At 40.6% G+C, this 10743-nt stretch overlaps 1 protein-coding gene across 1 annotated transcript in view; it reads right to left on the reverse strand.

Moving 5' to 3' along the window:
- The window catches only part of MS3_00005313 (uncharacterized protein), a 30060-nt gene extending 25597 nt beyond the window's left edge, over nt 1–4463 (reverse strand). The window contains exon 1 of the mRNA XM_051213355.1: nt 4390–4463. The gene's annotated coding sequence lies outside the window, so the exon portion shown is untranslated. The remainder of the gene's footprint in view (nt 1–4389) is intronic.
- Nucleotides 4464–10743: the final 6280 nt, after the last annotated feature.

Genomic DNA, 10743 nt, shown 5'->3' on the forward strand with positions numbered 1-10743 from the left:
TTTTCCAGTTGTCAACATATTGATTGGGAACTTTTCATTATAGCGAAGTAGGTACGTATTGAATAAATGTTAATAAAGCAGTTAATCGAAAACAGAGCTTTTCTTACCACCACTTCCATCTACTTCGACGGAAGTTAGTAATTAATGTAAACATGATAGCAAAAGGTTGTACAATGATGACAGTTAAACATTGAAAATGATTCTGAAAGCAGTCACTGGACTGTCTAGCAAGATGAATAAACTGATTGCTCACATTAAAAGCTCATCCATGGTTGTAAAGGACAGGTGTAGCGACAATATAGACACTTCAAGTTTCGCATTACCATTGAAAATACCAGAGGAATTGTGTACTTTTGAAGCTGCTTTGGAGGAGCTCAATTTTCGTGACCAGATCGTAAGTTGTAACATGTGTTTAAAAATAATTTAGGTGGCCAGATTGTCCGAAATCGTATGTGATGATTATCGGAAATCAACCAAAGTATGTCTAGCTTACGTGCTGACGCCTGGACTGGCAATCACTTATACCTTACATGTGACTAAAAATAAACTAGGTATCAGTAATTACCGATCCTACATGACGATTTAAAGTAAGTTCACGTCATAGCACTAATTTATTTGCATACGTTTTGTGTCAACGGTTGCTCAGTGAAACCTGTCCAGAAAGAGAAATAACACAAGTCATGGATGTTGCAATCCAGGCTTTCTCACACGACACAAGATATAGTAAATAAGCGTGGATGGCAATCCGAAGAAAGTGTGAGCTAAATGCACTTTAGACTACATACCGGTTTTTGTTTGCATATTAGTTTGTGATAAGCATATATGCTGAAATAATTATTTCTTGCCCATCTTATTTTCAGCTGGCTTCGAGAGTTTTAACAGACGTAACTGTAAATTTTTTATTCAGAATGCATCATTATTATAACGCTGGTACGTAACCAACCTTTTAAATTGCTTTCAGGATTCATAAGTTGGATGATTGCCATGACATTTGTTTGTTTACCAAAGAGTAACTTTTTTTCGTTCTGTCAGTCAGTCAGTCAGTAACAACATACAACTTCGTACGTACGTACATCAGTTCGAGTTGCCACACCACATTAGCACAGAGATGCAGTTGTCGATTCAAATCCCGTAGTGGTAGAGGTAATAAGAGTATAAGCAGTAATCGGGAAGATTAGTGTTTGGAGATGTTACTTATAGAGTATAATACAGTGGAATAAATTTGAGAGGAGAAAAAAAGAGACAAGGAGGAATAAGGAGATCAAAATTTGGGAGAACACAAAGAGTAGATGCACCTGCGCCATTGCAAACGATTTTCAGCCATGTCATTCAGGGTCTCTAACCATCGGTTGCTATCATCTCGTGGTCCCCAACCAGGTAGTCTACACCTACCAACATGACTCAGTCAACTTGTCAGTGACTTCATGGACTTGTGCCATGTTTTGGTCTGGCCGCCCCTAGCTTTCTTCCAACTTACTCCTATACCACTGAACATCGTCGAGACAGTCGGTGGTTGGGCATACGTAACACGTGTCCCAGCCATCTCAACTGATGAAGTTTCACTACTTCATCAATGGATTTGCCATCCTTACCTAGTACCCGTTTCCTAACAACTGCGTTACTTACTCGATGGTCCCAAGATATACGAGCAATATTTCGAAGACACCTATGATTAAATACTAGTAACCTACGAATATCCTCTACTCTTACCGGCCATGTTTCACTGCCATAAAGTAGGACGGAAAGAAGTGCTGCGCAGTAAACCCGTCCTTTGGTTGATAGACGGATATCTCGCCTACGCCATAAATGACGCAAGTTGACAAAAGCTAGTCGAGTCTTCTGTATCCGTGCTGAGATTTCGTCACACACCAAACCACAAGGGCTGATCAGACTTCCAAGATAAATGAAGCGGTCGACACGCTCAACTACTTCACTTCCTATCATTAGTTCGGGTGTCGATGCAACCCAATCCTAAAGCAACATTTTACATTTCGAGGGCGAGAATCGCATCCCGAACATGTCTGCATTGTTGCTTAGAGTGATCAGAAGACTCTGCATTTTGTCAGCCTCTTCACCAAATAAAACTATGTCATCAGCATATTCCAAGCCAACAAGTGAATCTTCTGGTAGAAGTTCAACCCCTGGAAATTTAGATGAGGAAAGTGTTATCTCTAAAAGTACGTCAATGACAAAGTTAAACAAGAATGGAGAGAGTGGGCAGCCCTGACGAACACCACTTGAGGTAATCAATTCTGATGACAGTTCGCCATAAGCTCTCACTCGACCAGTTATGTTCGAGTAGAAAGCCTTTACAAGGTTAATGTACTTCTCTGGTACTCCTTTCAGTGACAAACATTGCCACAGAACCTCACGATCAACAGAGTCGAATGCCACCTTAAGGTCGAGAAGTACTACGATTGTGGGGCGTCTGAACGTGTGTCTGTGTTCTAGAACCTGACGTAGTGTGAATATGTGGTCTATACAACCACATCCAGGTCGAAAACCAGCCTGGTTTTCTCTAATCTGCTCTTCACGAGCTTTAGTTAGGCGTCGAAGTATTATTGAAGGGCCCTAAGAGGCTTCCTTGCAGCGTCTTCCCTACGTCCAGTAAGACGCAGACAGATACGCGCTCGTACTAGAGCATGATCTGAATCTAGGCATGTGCTCCAGAATGAGCGACAGTCTTCTATCGAGCCCCTCCATCGGTGGCTGATAGCGATGTGATCTATTTGGGTCCAACGTTGGGACGAACTCGGGGGTCTCCATGTTAAAAGATGTTTTTCCTTATGCCTAAAGTTAGTATTTGCAAGAAAGAGGCGGTTATCTGAGCATAGCTGCAACAGACGGTCGCCATTATCTGTTCTTTGAGTCACGATGCTATAAGATCCACCCAGGTGTCTTTCCCTATCGCTTAGTTTACCTACTTGAGCATTAAAGTCACCGGCCATTATTACTACATCCGAACGCCTAGCTTTAAGGAGGAGGTCGGAGAGCTTTCTGTAAAACTCATCTTTTACATCATCTGAGCTGCAGTCAGTGGGAGAATAGGCAGAGACGACGAAGAGGCAACGACGAGTGTCCCTATCTTTTCGGATCCTTACTGTTCCGTTCAGTCGGACAGCGCACAAACGACTGTCTACTGGGATCCACTCTAAGAGAGCTAGTTCTGCCCTAGGACTCAATGCTATACCTACGCCGGCGAGGCCGCGGGAAGCAGAATCTGGGCTTCCAGATACACGAAGTGTGAATCGAGTCGGTTCTTTATTTTGGCATGGTGAGGTCAAATAGATGACGCTACTCGGATCCTGTATACGCGTTTCGGAGACGCAGCACACATCGATGGCGCGGGATTCTGAAGTCCTAGCTAAAGAAGCCTGTTGTCCTATTTGGCACAGTGTTCGGACGTTAAAAGCTCCTACGTGTAGTTTAGAGCGTGGTTTCAGGAGACCAGGAATAGCGTTCCGCGTACTCGAATCGTTTGCCCTAGCGGTGCGAGATGATAAAGAGACGTGAGAAGGGTTAGTCGTGGAGATAAGAGAGGTATTAGGAGGTGTAGGAAGGATTTGAATGTGACCAACTTGTTCTCGTGTGCTGTTACGGGTATGAGGGCTGATATCACTTCCTGGCTGCCCACAATGTGAATGAATGTGCAATATCTAACTAATGTACTTCTACAAAACACATGACCAATAATTAAGCATTGAAAGATATGTATTAACGGACGATTTGTATTTTATTAAACTTTAATGAACAAATCAGTCTTTTAATTACGACAGTGGTGACTTATCGCGACAGATCGGTTCTTACCAATTGTAGTTAAACTGCTTTGGTACTGCGTTTGCTGTGCGAAGTTATTAGGGAAAAATGAAATACATGAATAGAAACTTTTGGGTACCTTATTATTTAAATCGCTAGGCTTTTCTGTGATATCGGTTGAAAATTGTGGAGAACTATTGCGTTAAAACGATAAATTTTGGAGAATTTCCCCAAAAATGCGAAAATTTCTGGCGTTTTATCAAAAATGTTTATGAATTTCCACAAAGTGTCATAAGATTCTGAGGAAATACCCAAAGTTTTGGGGAAATATTGGGGAGAAAATCAAAAGTTACCCAGACATATTAGGGATTTTCCCCAGAACTTCCCTAAACTTTTTTATTGCGGCTTCCCCAAAATTTACCCAGAACGTATAAAATTTCCCCTAAAACATGGAGATTGGGATGCATGAACTTGTACATGTACATGCATGCATATGCATAGGTTACAAGCGAAACATTCAATGTCAGCTTCTTACTCTATAGAGTTAGCTATCGTTGATAACGTAAACGCATAAACATTCATGCTATTGTGAGATTGAATTAACGCGAATATATACCAACAGTAATCACTCACACTCATGATCAGTAAATCTGTCGAGAATGTTGACCCATGAAGGTCAAAATGCCGTATAACGATTTGTGCGCCACTTTGACAATCTATACGTTTATTCAGAAGCGGGCAAATCGAGACAATTCTAAATTTGATTTGAATTCATCCACACTATGTCTAATAGCCTCCATCCTTCAAGTACCGAAAATGATTTCATCGTATTAATGCATGATACAGAGCGAATATTCAATTATATTATGCTACGATTTACCTTTTGGGATAATTTTGAGACTTGTCTGAAAGAACTATATAAGGTAACAATATATGCACAATAAGAACGTCATGTCATGTAAAAAGGATGACTGCAACCCAACTCCTAAGTACTTTATCTGTCAGATATGCTTATTCACATGAATGTAGACGCAGGGCATCAGGATCAGATGCTCTCCTTAAGGATGTAGATGGCAATAGTGGTCAAATTTCTTCCAGTGACTACGCACCTTCCAACTCGTCACCACAATCCAGACAAAGAATACAATGTCGTTCATCTGTTTATGTTTCATCCAAAGCAAATTTATGCTTTGGGTCTAAGTATTGTCACTGTTAATTTGGGTTTTTTCTGTGTGTAGTAAGTGGTGAGCTAACTGTCATTTATAATTAATCCGTCTACAACCAATCTTCCACAGAGTAATGTAATTCTATCGAGCCTTTGAGGCGAGAATTAACTTCGACTGAACGATTGTAGTTAAAATCTTTTTAAGTAAGACTCCAACGCGTTGCACTCGATATTTGACTTCCCAGAATTCCCACGAACGGCTTACCAAGGATGATGTTTCCAGTATACGGCCACAGTTGTAAGTAGCTCGTTAAACGTACGTTATAATTAATTGGTTTTAGACACTCAACATTTAGACAAAGATGAACCCTCGAAATGAATAATAACAATAATCTATTCACTAATAACAGTCTGTTATATGAGGCATGCCGGTTATCAGGCCAAATAAAGTTGATACAGAAATACATTTGTAAGTGTACAACATTGATGATAATATCATTATTTTCACTGGGCACACGCTAGCTGAAGGCGGTAAGACACGTATCTGCGCCATATCATCAGTGGTTATGCTGCGTAATGCATCTTTAACAAGCCAGTTTCCATTGAAGATGGCACAGGTATTCAGTGTTTGACAACGCTTTTACCAGTAACACCTTCTAATATGAAACGTACCCACCAAGAGAAATCAAAAGTCAGAACCGAAGAGATCAGAAGTTGTATTTGACGATTGCCAATATTTCGGAATTGTCTGATCTAGTCTGGCTAGCGATTGCAGTAGATGTTGAGCACGGCGTTCCCACACATGGTCTGGTTCGGATGCATGACCGGGCGCCTTCAGCTACGTGAGTCCATTAAAACTAATCTGGTCAGCATCCAATGTCGAAAACTTACAGAGCTATTTATTTTGGGGATTTATTTACCGCTACATATCACTCTCCCCCTAGTGAGGTAGTGATGACCCTAAGACGTGGCCAGCCAGAAGTTTAAACCCAACGAGTTTGTCTTTGGTAAACACTCTTCTGATAGCGTCTAGTCGTCTTTCCCTACTATAAGGGACCATGAAATACAAAATAGTAGGAAAATAATGTACAATCAAAGTTTCGGTTCCTAGTAAACCTCGTCGTTCTTCTTATGGTCTTTTTCTGACGTCCTGGAAAAGAAAAAAAAGAAAATGTAAGTGCATGTCGAAATAAACTGTACGCACTTTAAGACAAAAAAATGGGCGAAAAAGTATAAATAACGTAAAAACGATTTTTACGAAATGTTTTTTTTTAAAATTTTATAATATACATATTAGCCAAACAATAATACATTAATATAAGCATATAAAAATTGGTTCTTTTAAAAAAATATTACATATGGTAAAAAGAAAAATTGAGATAATATAAAATGTCAAGTAGTGCCTTACGTGCAATAATACTTTAAATGTTCTGAAAATCTTACTTTTCTTCCAGAACGCGTCGTCTTAAGTTTATTTTCTGATATTATTGAAGTATCATAGGGTGTGTTGCCTGTCGGTGAAGCTTTTAGTTTTCGGTGAAAGCGTTCTGCCAATCCGTTTGCTTGTGGGTGGTAGGCAGGTGTTCGGAATCGAGCGATTCCTAAATGCGTGGTCAGACAACGGAAAAGTCTAGATTCAAACTGACGTCCGCGGTCTGCAGTGATGGTTGAAGGCGGCAGTGATTTCCTTGACAGGTAATGCTCCTGGCCATCGAGTGTCTTCTTTTTGAAGCTGGGCGAGTTTAAGGTCTATTCTTTGGAAACTGTTCAAGGAAGTTATTCGAGAAAAGGCGTCTGTGACTACATTGTTTGCTCCAGAAATGTGTTGAATATCTGAAGTAAACTGCTAAATTTAGTCCAGTTGTCGAGACTCACGAGGTGAGTACTTGTCTGAAGAAGAGCTTAAGGAGAAGTAAAGAGTTTTATGGTCAGTGAAAAGGGTGAATTCACGACCTTCGATATAATGTTGAAAATGCCGTACAGCACAATACATAGCTAGAAGTTCCCTCCCAAATGTGCTGTACCTCGATTCGGTGTCTAGCAACCTTCTAGAGAAAAATGCCAATGGTTGCCAGGAGTTGTTAACCCATTGTTGTAAGACTCCTCCGATTACCGAGTCCGATGCGTCTACTGAGATACTAATGGGTGCTTCAGTGTCCTGATGTGCAAGCATTGTTGCTTTAGCGATAAGTTCCTTAACTGTGGAGAACGCTTTTCGCGCGGTGTCGTCCAGATTGCTGGATTGCGCATTTCCACGACGTTGGTCCGTTAGCGGTTTCATAAGTGACGCGCATTTCGGTACGAACCGTCTATAAAAACTTACCAGGCCTTTAAATGTGCGTAATTGCTTGATGGTGACCGGTTTTGGGTAACCTAGAATGGCCACCACTTTGGTTGTAAGGGGTCGAACGCCTTGCGCATCTATAGTGTCCTAGGAAGTCTAAAGAGTCTGTTCCGATTTGGCATTTCTGAATGTTTACGGTAATGCCATGTTTTCGTAGTCGATCGAAAACAAGATCCAGATGCTGGAGATGCGATTTTCTGTCCGGACTTGCTATAAGACGGTCATCGACATACGTATGTACAAAGTTGAGACCTCGAAAAACGTCATCTATGAACCTTTGGAAAGTTTGTGCAGAGTTTCTTAGACCGAAGGGCATTCACAAAAATTTGTAGTCTGAAGGGAGTTATGATAGCTCTTTTCAGAATATCGTCAGTAGCCATAAAGATTTGTTATGCGCTTTACTTAAGTCGATTTTCGAAAAGACAGTTGTACCATTCAAGGCAGCTGTCGAATCGTGAATGTGAGGCAACAAGTGACGATCGGGAATGGTTTTTGCATTCACTTGCCGATAGTCACCAGTTGGACGCCAATCGCTGCTGTCCTTTTTGGGGACCATGTGAAAAGGAGATACATCTGGGCTATTGGATGGCCGTATGATTCCGAAGTCTATCATGTGATCGAATTCGGTTTTCGCCAACCTTAGCCTTTCAGGGGCTAGTCGTCGTGCTTTAGAGAATGCAGGTGGTCCTGTAGTCGTGATGTGATGTGTAACATTGCTGGTTACACACGGTAGTTTCGGTTGCGTCTGATGAATCTCAGGATACTTATCGAGTAGTGGTTGATAAAGTCGGTCTATCTTATGCTTAATTGTGACTGGGGATAATCTGCAACCAGAAAAAGAAGTTACTCAAACGGATAAATTAGTGTTTGGTATACTAGCCTCCGTTTGCGCGTATCGATGATTAGATTACGGTGTTGTAGAAGGTCCATACCAAACCTACGTTCAGGTAAACGTACCTTTTGCCATACGTAGCGACAGGTTTCCCGTTTGCCGCCTGTAAGTTTAAAGCCGATTCGTAAAGCCGGTCGTCAGAATTCGCTGGGAGAACGCTAACTTCTGCGCCAGTGTCGACGAGGTAGCGAACTCTCGTTGTTTTATCTGTGACGTACAACAGGCGGCTATGTTCGCCGGCTACTTTTGCCGTTAACGCGTGCCGACTCGGAAGTTTCCCGAATTGTTTTTCACGTCGGTTGATTTTGACTTTGAAAAATTGCACGGTTTTCTGCAACTTCTGGAAGACTTTCCATACTGGTTATGATACCGGCAACAGTCAGGTTATCTGTCTCTCGTGGTCTAGAGACAGACCGCCTACGTGAAATGCTTCGCGGGGTGTGTGGCCGTTTACGGTCATTACGAAATCGTAGATAACGTGTCAGTGTTTGACATAGTTCCGTAATGTCATTCGGGGTCGCTTGAGGCTTTTCTTTGACTGAAAAAACCTCGACGTTAGAAGATCTGGTGATTTCTAAGATGCGACCGGCAGATGCAGCCAGCTCGTCTACGGCGTTGTTTTGAAACGATACCAGCACAGCTTGCATTTGTTGAGGAAGTTTGGATAAGAAAAGTTGTTTGAATAGGCCATCATCGAGAGTTATTTGACCGATAACCTCTCTCGTTCTTTGCAACATGTCTGTCGCAGAAATGTGTTGCAGTTCGATGTTATTAAGGAGTCGGTTTAACCCTTGTCGACCGGTTAGACCTCCGCGTTTAAGGATAGGTCGTTTAATTGTTTCGTAAGGATCTGAAACATCACTAGTAAACATACAAGGTGTTACGTTCCTGTTGAATTTGAGCGGTAGTGCCTTGACTACTGCGAGGAATTGTGCACGTGTGTCGCTCACGCTGTGCTCGTGGATGTTGGCTTCTGCGTAACAGAACCAGGCTTCAATATTGTCGGGCCAGAAGGACATGAGTTGGAGCAAGGGTGGGGACATAAATGAAAAGAAACTGGTCGACAGTATTACGCGTTTACAGGCGAACGGTACAATTCACAGTGCTGGAATGATAAAACCAACGAACAAAGTTTTCACCGATGTCATTTCAAAATACGAATGCATCACACTAGTTGATTACCAAGATGAATGCAAATTACACCATGTCCAACACCACATAAACACTACTGGTCCACCAATATGCGCTAAGTTGAGATGACGACCACCACACAAGTTAGAGATTGAGAAGAGAGAATTCGAACACATGATGCACCTAGACATTATTTGGCAGTCTAGTGGCAAATAGGCTTCGTCTTTACACATGGTTCCTAAGGAAGATCAGGACTAAAGCACGTTTTAATAATCAGTCCAGTCCAAACAGATACCCGATTTCTCATTTGCATGACTTTTCACTGAATCTAAATAGAAAACAGACTTTTTCGAAACCTTACCTCGTGAAAACATATCATCAAAACCCGATGGCACCAGAAGATATCTAAAAAACAACCATCATTGCAACTCTTGGTTTATTTGAATCCTTAAGAATGCCATTCTGACTAAAACATGCCGCGCAGACATTTTAAAGATTCATGGACGAAGCTATAAGGGGTTGAGACTTCGTATTTCTTTATGTCGACGATGTTTAATCGCTAGCTCACACGCAGAATATCATATACACATTGACACATTTTTTCTGACCGCTTCAAAGAGAATGATAATCATAGAATGCTAGTAATAAATCAGGTTCTGTGTAGCTGAGAACAATATTAAATCGAATTCAAAGAAGGAAAGGGAGAAAATAAGAGAATAGAAATAAAGGAGACTTGAAATATGCAAATAGTTTGGTAGGCGTGTTTACAAACACAGAACAAGAATAAACAACTTTGTATGTATCGTCAAATTGATAACAAAAGTAAAATAGAAAATAATCAAGGAAAAATAACCTATGATTGCAGTAAGATATGTCGATAGAATAAATGTTTGTGCAGTCATAGTTTGTAGTGATGCTATGAAAGTCTCAATCAAGTTAAAAAGGATAACCAAATAATTAAAATAACCCTTAGCGTCATTGAATAAGAAAAAGAGAATGCAGCGAAGAAAATTTTCTTTTCGACGAAATCATTTTCTTAAGCTGTACATTCGTATATATAGTTATGTGGAAAATGTATGTCTATAGAAGGATAGAAAGGATTGTATCACAAAAATGGATTCGAGAATAAATAACAAATGAGGTTAACGTACTAATCAAGGGGTAAGGAAGAACAGAATTTATGGGTCAGATAAGTCCAATTGACAAACATGAAGAAAAGCGACAAACAACAAAGGTCATAATAATAAACTGAATGATAATCAAGAAAACTTGTATAAGGTAACAATAATAAATGATTCGAGTTTAAAGTGCAAAATAGTAATTAAAAAAATCGATGACAATTAGATAAAAGTGCAGAAAAACAACAAAGACAACAAAAAACACCAACACAGAAACATACATATCAAGGGAATTAGGGCCAAGGAAAGATGAGAGGTTGGACAAATCGTTTCTGCA

This window comes from Schistosoma haematobium, chromosome 3 (assembly GCF_000699445.3).
Source record: "Schistosoma haematobium chromosome 3, whole genome shotgun sequence".
Classification (NCBI taxonomy): Eukaryota; Metazoa; Platyhelminthes; class Trematoda; order Strigeidida; family Schistosomatidae; genus Schistosoma; species Schistosoma haematobium.